General features: G+C 47.5%; 1 protein-coding gene across 2 annotated transcripts in view; it reads right to left on the bottom strand.

Annotated features, from left to right (window-relative positions):
• wasf1 (WASP family member 1) overlaps positions 1-10,000 on the bottom strand; it is a 149,979-nt gene extending 139,979 nt beyond the window's left edge. Inside the window, exon 1 of one of the 2 annotated variants that reach the window (XM_055885305.1) lies at positions 9,596-10,000. The gene's annotated coding sequence lies outside the window, so the exon portion shown is untranslated. The remainder of the gene's footprint in view (positions 1-9,595) is intronic. The other variant, XM_055885304.1, reaches the window with a different exon arrangement.

Here is a 10,000-nt window from a genome sequence, read left to right as displayed (position 1 = left end):
TGTGTGTGTGTGCGTGCGTGCGTGCGTGCGTGCGTGCGTGACTGACAGAGAGACAGAGAGGGAGAGAGGGAGAGAGAGACCCCACATTTATCTCCTAAATGCTATTAACGGAGTGATTTTGAGTTTATGTCTCCATGTGTGATGGCGTGAAATACGTGTCTGTCCCATCTAACTCCTCTACACTGCAAAGGAACTTAAAGCCCCATGTATGGGAAATGGCCAGTCATGCATGTTTTGAATGCCTTTGCTTAGGACTGATAAGCTCAACAGCTGCAAGATGCCGAAGTCAGCCTAGTTAAAGAACCCACTCCGCCTTCTTATGCTACAGGACAGCCTTTCTTAAAGTATTGGTTGGGTCTCGGACATGTTAATGGTGGGTCGCTACGTATCAGAGTAAATGTATAATTATTTAATGAATTATAGGAATTGATTTGGCCAAGTGCATCTGCGCTCTGTGTTCAGTGCGCTCTCTGTTCAGTGCGCTCTCTGTTCAGTGCGCTCTCTGTTCAGTGCGCTCTCTGTTCAGTGCGCTCTCTGTTCAGTGCTCTATCTGTTCAGTGCTCTATCTGTTCAGTGCTCTATCTGTTCAGTGCGCTCTCTGTTCAGTGCTCTCTCTGTTCAGTGCTCTATCTGTTCAGTGCGCTCTCTGTTCAGTGCTCTCTCTGTTCAGTGCTCTATCTGTTCAGTGCGCTCTCTGTTCAGTGCGCTATCTGTTCAGTGCGCTCTCTGTTCAGTGCGCTCTCTGTTCAGTGCGCTCTCTGTTCAGTGCGCTCTCTGTTCAGTGCTCTATCTGTTCAGTGCGCTCTCTGTTCAGTGCGCTCTCTGTTCAGTGCGCTATCTGTTCAGTGCGCTCTCTGTTCAGTGCGCTCTCTGTTCAGTGCGCTCTCTGTTCAGTGCGCTCTCTGTTCAGTGCGCTATCTGTTCAGTGCGCTCTCTGTTCAGTGCGCTCTCTGTTCAGTGCGCTCTCTGTTCAGTGCGCTCTCTGTTCAGTGCTCTATCTGTTCAGTGCGCTCTCTGTTCAGTGCGCTCTCTGTTCAGTGCGCTCTCTGTTCAGTGCTCTCTCTGTTCAGTGCCTCTCTGTTCAGTGCGCTCTCTGTTCAGTGCGCTCTCTGTTCAGTGCACTCTCTGTTCAGTGCTCTCTCTGTTCAGTGCTCTCTCTGTTCAGTGCGCTCTCTGTTCAGTGCGCTCTCTGTTCAGTGCGCTCTCTGTTCAGTGCGCTCTCTGTTCAGTGCGCTCTCTGTTCAGTGCGCTCTCTGTTCAGTGCTCTCTCTGTTCAGTGCCTCTCTGTTCAGTGCGCTCTCTGTTCAGTGCACTCTCTGTTCAGTGCACTCTCTGTTCAGTGCTCTCTCTGTTCAGTGCTCTCTCTGTTCAGTGCGCTCTCTGTTCAGTGCGCTCTCTGTTCAGTGCGCTCTCTGTTCAGTGCGCTCTCTGTTCAGTGCGCTCTCTGTTCAGTGCGCTCTCTGTTCAGTGCTCTCTCTGTTCAGTGCCTCTCTGTTCAGTGCGCTCTCTGTTCAGTGCACTCTCTGTTCAGTGCTCTCTCTGTTCAGTGCTCTCTCTGTTCAGTGCGCTCTCTGTTCAGTGCGCTCTCTGTTCAGTGCGCTCTCTGTTCAGTGCGCTCTCTGTTCAGTGCGCTCTCTGTTCAGTGCTCTCTCTGTTCAGTGCGCTCTCTGTTCAGTGCGCTCTCTGTTCAGTGCGCTCTCTGTTCAGTGCTCTCTCTGTTCAGTGCGCTCTCTGTTCAGTGCGCTCTCTGTTCAGTGCGCTATCTGTTCAGTGCGCTCTCTGTTCAGTGCGCTCTCTGTTCAGTGCGCTCTCTGTTCAGTGCGCTCTCTGTTCAGTGCGCTCTCTGTTCAGTGCGATCTCTGTTCAGTGCGATCTCTGTTCAGTGCTCTCTCTGTTCAGTGCTCTCTGTTCAGTGCCTCTCTGTTCAGTGCCTCTCTGTTCAGTGCCTCTCTGTTCAGTGCTCTCTGTTCAGTGCCTCTCTGTTCAGTGCCTCTCTGTTCAGTGCTCTCTGTTCAGTGCCTCTCTGTTCAGTGCGCTCTCTGTTCAGTGCTCTCTGTTCAGTGCTCTCTCTGTTCAGTGCTCTCTCTGTTCAGTGCGATCTCTGTTCAGTGCGATCTCTGTTCAGTGCTCTCTCTGTTCAGTGCTCTCTGTTCAGTGCCTCTCTGTTCAGTGCCTCTCTGTTCAGTGCCTCTCTGTTCAGTGCTCTCTGTTCAGTGCCTCTCTGTTCAGTGCCTCTCTGTTCAGTGCTCTCTGTTCAGTGCTCTCTGTTCAGTGCTCTCTCTGTTCAGTGCTCTCTCTGTTCAGTGCTCTCTGTTCAGTGCTCTCTGTTCAGTGCGCTCTCTGTTCAGTGCTCTCTGTTCAGTGCTCTCTCTGTTCAGTGCTCTCTCTGTTCAGTGCTCTCTCTGTTCAGTGCGCTCTCTGTTCAGTGCTCTCTCTGTTCAGTGCGCTCTCTGTTCAGTGCGCTCTCTGTTCAGTGCTCTCTCTGTTCAGTGCTCTCTCTGTTCAGTGCTCTCTCTGTTCAGTGCGCTCTCTGTTCAGTGCTCTCTCTGTTCAGTGCGCTCTCTGTTCAGTGCGCTCTCTGTTCAGTGCGCTCTCTGTTCAGTGCGCTCTCTGTTAAACAGTGGCATCTCTGCTCATGGCAGCAGCACGAGTGGGAGGGAAATGCAGGCCTTTTTCTGCAGTTTTCTTGAAGATCACCGCGGGGCCCAAATTTTGCAGCGCTGTCGTTCAGCAGCAGATGATGCACTGTCATGCCGAGTTCAAAAGAACTGGGGACTCGAAAAAATACAAGGTCAAATCATGACGTCAGTGATCTTCAGGTTGGAAAGTCTGAGCTCTAGAAAGAGGCCAGAGTTCCCGAGTTGGAGCAAATTTCACCAGTTGTTATGAACACGGCAACAGCCACTGACTTGTTATTCCCACTCGCCATCACTCACCCACTCGCCATCACTCACCCACTTGCCATCACTCACCCCCTCGCCATCACTCACCGCTGTCATCAAATCGACTCAAGCTAGCCACAAGTTCTGACTTAGCTCAATCGTCATGAAATGCAAATACAGCGACGGGTTTCTCTCTCTTGGTTGCATACAAACTTTGAGAAATAACGAGGAGCACCCACAATATGTTTTGTGTGGAGAAGTGCTTACTGATGAGTCTCTCAAAATGAAAAAATGTCTAGCAAACATCCACAGCATGTAAACTCAGGGTCAGGGAGTTCTTTCAGAACAGGGCAGAATGCTTCAGGAAACAGTGCTTCAACAGTGGAAAAGTAAGTTGTCATTTTAGAACAGGTGATGATGATAAGCAGAAATAAGGAGTACTATCTCTCATAAAAGTAGATGTGAGTTTCTCTTTCAAACAATCCCCTTGTAAACAGCTAATAGCTAGCTAGCTAATGTTAGCCAAAGCACGCTAGCTAGCTACTGATAATGCCACCCTATGTAACAGTACATATGAGGATGAAAAATGATCAGGCCTACTGTCTATCTTACTGTAGAAATGATTGTTGAAAACAAGTCTAGGTTGGAACTGTTGCTGTTAAAATACAAGCAGCAATTTCTTTCTGAACTGGAATAAACTGAGTTGCTCTTCTGGGTTGCTCATCTACAGCAGGAAGCAGTCTCCTGCATGCCGGAGAAAGCAGTAGATGTTCTGATCCAGTTTGGCACCACATACCTACGTGAGTCAGGGTTTTCAACTCTGGCGTACTTAAAAACAAGTACAGAAACAGACTGAATGCTGAGAATGACATCAGTGTTGCACTGTCAAACTGATCCCAGAACAGACCTGCTTGTTGAATCTTCAACCAGCCACACACCTCTCATTAGGACTGTTTGTGTGTGTTTTCTGGGCTACATCTGTGTTAGGTGATCAATCAGTTTATTCCAGTTCAGAAAAAAAATATGTATTTTAACAGCAACAGTTCTAACCTAGACCTTCTATCAACAATAATTTATCCAGTAAGATGTACAATAGGCCTCATTTTTCATCTGTACTGTTACTTAGGGTTGCTCTATCAAAAACTGAGTCAGTGTGTGTGTGTGTGTGTGTGTGTGTGTGTGTGTGTGTGTGTGTGTGTGTGTGTGTGTGTGTGTGTGTGTGTTTTGTTAAATGTCTGTGTGATGTGATCAATCAGTTTATTCCAGTTCAGAATGAAAATGATGTTTTGTATTTTACCAACAACCTAGACAGATGTGTAAGAGTTTTTAATGGGGGAAAATAAACATAAATTGCTATTTATATGGGTATTTCATTGTTATTGTTTTTATTTATGTATAGTTGCATGTTTTCATAAGCTTGGGTCCCAGGCTGAAACGGTTGAAGTACCTCTGCTATAGTAGCTGAGCTTCCTGCCTGACCAACACTGCTACTCATAGAAAACAACAATAATGACAACAGCAACAACACCAACAAGGCATATCCATATCCATATCCATATCCATATCCATATCCATATCCATATCCATATCCATATCCATATCCATGCTTCTAGAGATATGATAGACTTTATCAGATCATTTTCATCAGATAACCATTAGTCTGCTTCCGGCAATGTACCATTGTACCAATTGTCTAGCTTAGGTTCGGGTTTCCGAGACTAGATAACCATTGCTATCATGATCTGTTATCTAGAGGTTATCTGAACCTAACAGTGGGTTTTGATCAGAGGCGCCTCCTCTTGACTATACTTCTGCTAGGAGGGTTCTCGACGCTCACCTTCCCACAATCCCCTGCACATTTCTGAGCATTTAAAATAAATGGGGAAGAACTTCTCCTTCTGAATTTGTTGTTGTTTAAAACCCACTGTAAGCAAAGGAAACTTTTAATTTCAGGGGCTTCTTTTCAAAAAGCAAACCAGTGGAAACGTTTGCAATATGGCATATCATGAAAATAGAGGGTTCAAGTCTAATCTAACCTTTTACTGTATAATATGCACTAGACTAAGCTTTTCCTTTAAGCATTGACAGATTTGATTGACAGATTTAAATGACAAGCAAGTGCTCACTGACAAATGCAGGTCCTGGCGCGCCACCTTGGGATACACACACAGATACAGAACAGACATCAAATAGGATTGTCGTTCTTTGTCATGTCATTTTGGCTGATATTATGGTACGAGAGACATAAATAAATGACCTTACAATCTATCATAATAAAAGTGTAACGGCGATCCTCCTCCTCTCCATCTTCGGAAAAGGAGGTGTATTGAGGGAGCCAAGGCGCAGCAGGTTGTGAATACATAATGAATTTAATGACAAGACGAAAAACGAACACGAACTACACTTGAAATGATACAAAATAACAAACGACGTAGACTGACCTAAACATGAGAACTTACATAGACACGAAGAACGCACGAATAGGAAACAGACTACATAAACCGAACAAACCGTATACAGTTCCGTATGGTGCAAACATAACACAAACACGGAAGACAATCACCCACAACGAACACTGTGACAACGCCTACCTAAATATGACTCTTAATTAGAGGAACGCCAAACACCTGCCTCTAATTAAGAGCCATACCAGGCAACCCAAAACCAACACAGAAACAGAAAACATAGAATGCCCACCCAACCTCACGTCCTGACCAACTAACACACATAACAACTAACATAAATAGGTCAGGAACGTGACATTACCCCCCCCATAAGGTGCGAACTCCGGACGCACCAGCACAAAGTCTAGGGGAGGGTCTGGGTGGGCATCTAACCACGGTGGTGGCTCAGGCTCCGGGCGAGGTCCCCACCCCACCATAATCCATCCTAGCTTCCTCCCTCTAAGAATGTCCACCCTCTTTTTACCCCCACAAAATCCTCTTAATAACATCACTGATAAGGACAGCACCGGGACAGAGAGATAGATCAAGAAAGAGGGATAGATAAGAATATAGAGGTAGATCAAGATAGAGAGGGAGATACTGATAGAGGGGCAACTCCGGACTGAAAGGCAGCTCCGGACAGAGAGACAGCTCTGGACTGATGGGCAGTTCTGGGTATCTAGCCGTTTCAGGCTGAAGGGCAGCTCATGGCTGACTGACGAAACTGGACGCTCATGGCAGGCTGACGGCTCTCGACGCTCATGGCGGGCTGACGGCTCTCGACGCTCATGGCGGGCTGACGGCTCTCGACGCTCATGGCGGGCTGACGGCTCTCGACGCTCATGGCGGGCTGACGGCTCTCGACGCTCATGGCGGGCTGACGGCTCTCGACGCTCATGGCGGGCTGACGGCTCTCGACGCTCATGGCGGGCTGGCGGCTCTCGACGCTCCTGTCTGGTTGGCGGCTCTGGCAGATCCTGTCTGGCTGGCGGCTCTAGCGGCTCCTGTCTGGCGGGCGGCTCTAGCGGCTCCTGTCTGGCGGACGGCTCTGTAGGCTCATGGCAGACGGGCGGCTTTGCAGGCTCATGGCAGACGGGCGGCTTTGCAGGCTCATGGCAGACGGATGGCTCAGACGGCGCTGGGTAGACGGATGGCTCAGATGGCGCTGGGGAGACGGATGGCTCAGATGGCGCTGGGGAGACGGATGGCTCAGATGGCGCTGGGGAGACGGATGGCTCTGGCCGGATACGGCGCACTGTAGACCTGGTGCGTGGTGCCGGAACTGGAGGCACCGGGCTAAGGATAGGCACCTTCCTACTAGTGCGGGGAGCAGGGACAGGGCACACTGTATTCTCAAAGCCCACTCTATACCCGATGCGAGGTACCGGCACTGGTGACACCGGGCTGAGGACAAGCACATCAGGATTAGTAGGGGGAGAATATACAGTGTGTTCAGGGCTCTGGAGACGCACAGGAGGCTTTGTGCGTGGTGCCGGAACTGGAGGCACCGAACTGGATACACGCACTACAGAGAGAGTGCGTGGAGGAGGAACTGGGCTCAGGAGACGCACTGATAGCCTAGTGCGTAGTGTAGGCACTGTAGGTACTAGGCTGGGGCGGGGAGGTGGCGCCGGAAATACCGGACCGTGGAGGCGTACTGGCACTCTTGAGCATTGAGCCTGCCCAACCTTACCTGGTTGAATACTCCCGGTTGCCCGACCAGTGCGGGGAGGTGGAATAACCCGCACCGGGCTATGTAGGCGAACCGGGGAAACCATGCGTAAGGCAGGTGCCATGTATGCCGGCCCGAGGAGACGCACTGGAGACCAGACGCGTTGAGCCGGCCTCATGACACCTGGCTCAATACCCAATCTAGCCCTACCAGTGCGGGGAGGTGGAATAACCCGCACTGGGCTATGCACTCGTACAGGAGACACCGTGCGCTCTACTGCGTAACACGGCGCCTGCCCGTACTCCCGCTCTCCACGGTAAGCCTGGGAAGTGGGCGCAGGTCTCCTACCTGCCCTTGGCCCACTACCTCCTAGCCCCCCCCCAAGAAATTTTTGGGAGTTACTTACGGGCTTTTTTGGCTTCCGTGCCAGACGCGTTCCCTCATAGCTCCGGTTCCTCTCCCCGGTAGCCTCTGCTCTCCTCAGTGCCTCCAGCTGTTCCCATGGGAGGCGATCCCTACCAGCCAGGATCTCCTCCCAAGTGTAGCAACCCTTTCCGTCCAATACATCGTCCCATGTCCATTGCTCCTTCTTTTCCTGTCCCTTACTCCGTTGACTCCGCTGCTTGGCTCTGGTATGGTGGGTGATTCTGTAACGGCGATCCTCCTCCTCTCCATCTTCGGAAAAGGAGGTGTATTGAGGGAGCCAAGGCGCAGCAGGTTGTGAATACATAATGAATTTAATGACAAGACGAAAAACGAACACGAACTACACTTGAAATGATACAAAATAACAAACGACGTAGACTGACCTAAACATGAGAACTTACATAGACACGAAGAACGCACGAATAGGAAACAGACTACATAAACCGAACAAACCGTATACAGTTCCGTATGGTGCAAACATAACACAAACACGGAAGACAATCACCCACAACGAACACTGTGACAACGCCTACCTAAATATGACTCTTAATTAGAGGAACGCCAAACACCTGCCTCTAATTAAGAGCCATACCAGGCAACCCAAAACCAACACAGAAACAGAAAACATAGAATGCCCACCCAACCTCACGTCCTGACCAACTAACACACATAACAACTAACATAAATAGGTCAGGAACGTGACAAAAAGGCTATTATAAATGTACAGCTTGCCAAAAATCATACATATTTGTATATATTATTTACCCTGTATTTAACTAGGCAAGTCATAATAACTTAAAGTGGTACTTCAGCTCCTTTTCACCTCATTTAACAACTGATTTACTTAACAAAAGGCACATCTCAATAGGTGGTCCAGGTAAGTCATGACATAGCACAAGTGGGGGGTGGGCCTTTCCTCTTTTGTTCTCTATTGTTCCTCAAGCAAGGTGGAAGGCCGATGACATCACGATTCCCTTCAGACCAACTCCTCGAATGCCCTACTCCTAAGTTGCAGTTGTGTCTAAAAAACACTATTTTGCTGAAAAGTTGTTTACCCTTTAGAGGGTGTACTTTACTGTAGTTATACTTGGGATATCGCTTTTCAACAGTAAAAGTTAAAAAATCTCTGGAGGTTGTCTTTAAAAATGGTAAGAAAAGAAAAAAAGGAAAAAAACACAGCTATCTCATTCTCAGAACTCGAGTTGTGATTCAGGTTCGTGTATAGTCACTGTAAAATAAAGATGCTTTTGCCACCAAATGAACTCAAGACGATCGAGAAAAACATTTTCGATTTCACAAAGCGTCTTGCAAGATGATTTCCCTGAATGTGTCTTTCCCTTCCCCCATGCCCCATAGACAACTTCATTGGAAACGAATTGAAGCTAGATCGAAGGCTACCCTAACCCTTCTTCACCGAAAAGTCAATGCATTCTTCGTGGGGAAATTAAATCACTGCCGTGCCCGTGCTTGCTCGCTCACAACCGGTGTTATAGCCGTTATCGTGCTCTTGTTGAAAAAAAATGTCCATTAAATTGTCCATTAGCTATCTAGCTAATAAATAACGACAATGTTAACCTGGGTATGATACAGATGTAAATACAGGGTTGTGATAATGCATTGACAAGATGCCCGATGTATATTTTCACAACAACCCTTCAACATTACAATGTGGTGTGATAGTTAGCATGCAGCTTGCTAACCATTTCGCCTAATTTACAACGCGAGTTCGTGCAGATGTGATACCTTGATCCCTTACCCCCGTCTAATTTCAAAACACGACCATTGACAAGTAACGTTAGCTAGCTAGGTGTTCTTTCCCCCGGAGTATACAGTATGCATAATGTAACCAATAAAACCCCATTTGTACAACAAACTGACAAGTTAAAAACACTGAATGATATTTTCCTCACACCTGTCACCTGGCTAGATGGTTACAAATGTTAGTTAGCACAGACATTGATGGCTTATCATGGCTAACCAGTAATCAATTAGTATTACCACACAGAAAGATAGTCGTTGACCAGCCGTTGCGCATGGACTGGTGCTTATTTTAACAGTTAATTGTGTAAAGTAAATGGTAGCAACTTTACTACATTTCAGAATCCTCAAATGTTCTTGTTGTTAGGTATAAGTTTAGAATGAAACAATTCAGTCATGAGAAAATGTCATACCTTAAATGTTTGTTCAATTCCTCCTATGTTCTTGTCATCTCTACTGCAGTACAGTGCAATTCGCTGTTTCAATCAATTCAAATATCCAGCTTCATTCCATGCTGTGGTTATCATAGCCGGGGCAAAATGAATCCCGTTAGAAAGGTAGCAGAGAAGGATCAAGGCACAATTCCCCTTCAAAAAGGGATCCCGGGGGCACAATCTAATGCAACGGACAGTACAACGGGCGAAGTTGAGTTGACGACAGATTTTCAGATGAATTCATCCACACATATTGATCCACACTCAAAGAAACTGTGTTTCATAAATGCAAAGTAAAAATGATCATCTTTGACTTCGTAGGGAAATGTACCTATCGTAGAGACCATGATGGTACATACCACTTTCTATTGTTTGAGAGCCAAC

Source organism: Salvelinus fontinalis, chromosome 27, assembly GCF_029448725.1.
Source record: "Salvelinus fontinalis isolate EN_2023a chromosome 27, ASM2944872v1, whole genome shotgun sequence".
Lineage (NCBI taxonomy): Eukaryota > Metazoa > Chordata > Actinopteri > Salmoniformes > Salmonidae > Salvelinus > Salvelinus fontinalis.
Note: the sequence above shows the minus strand (reverse complement) of the source record. Positions and strands in the feature narration are given on the sequence as shown.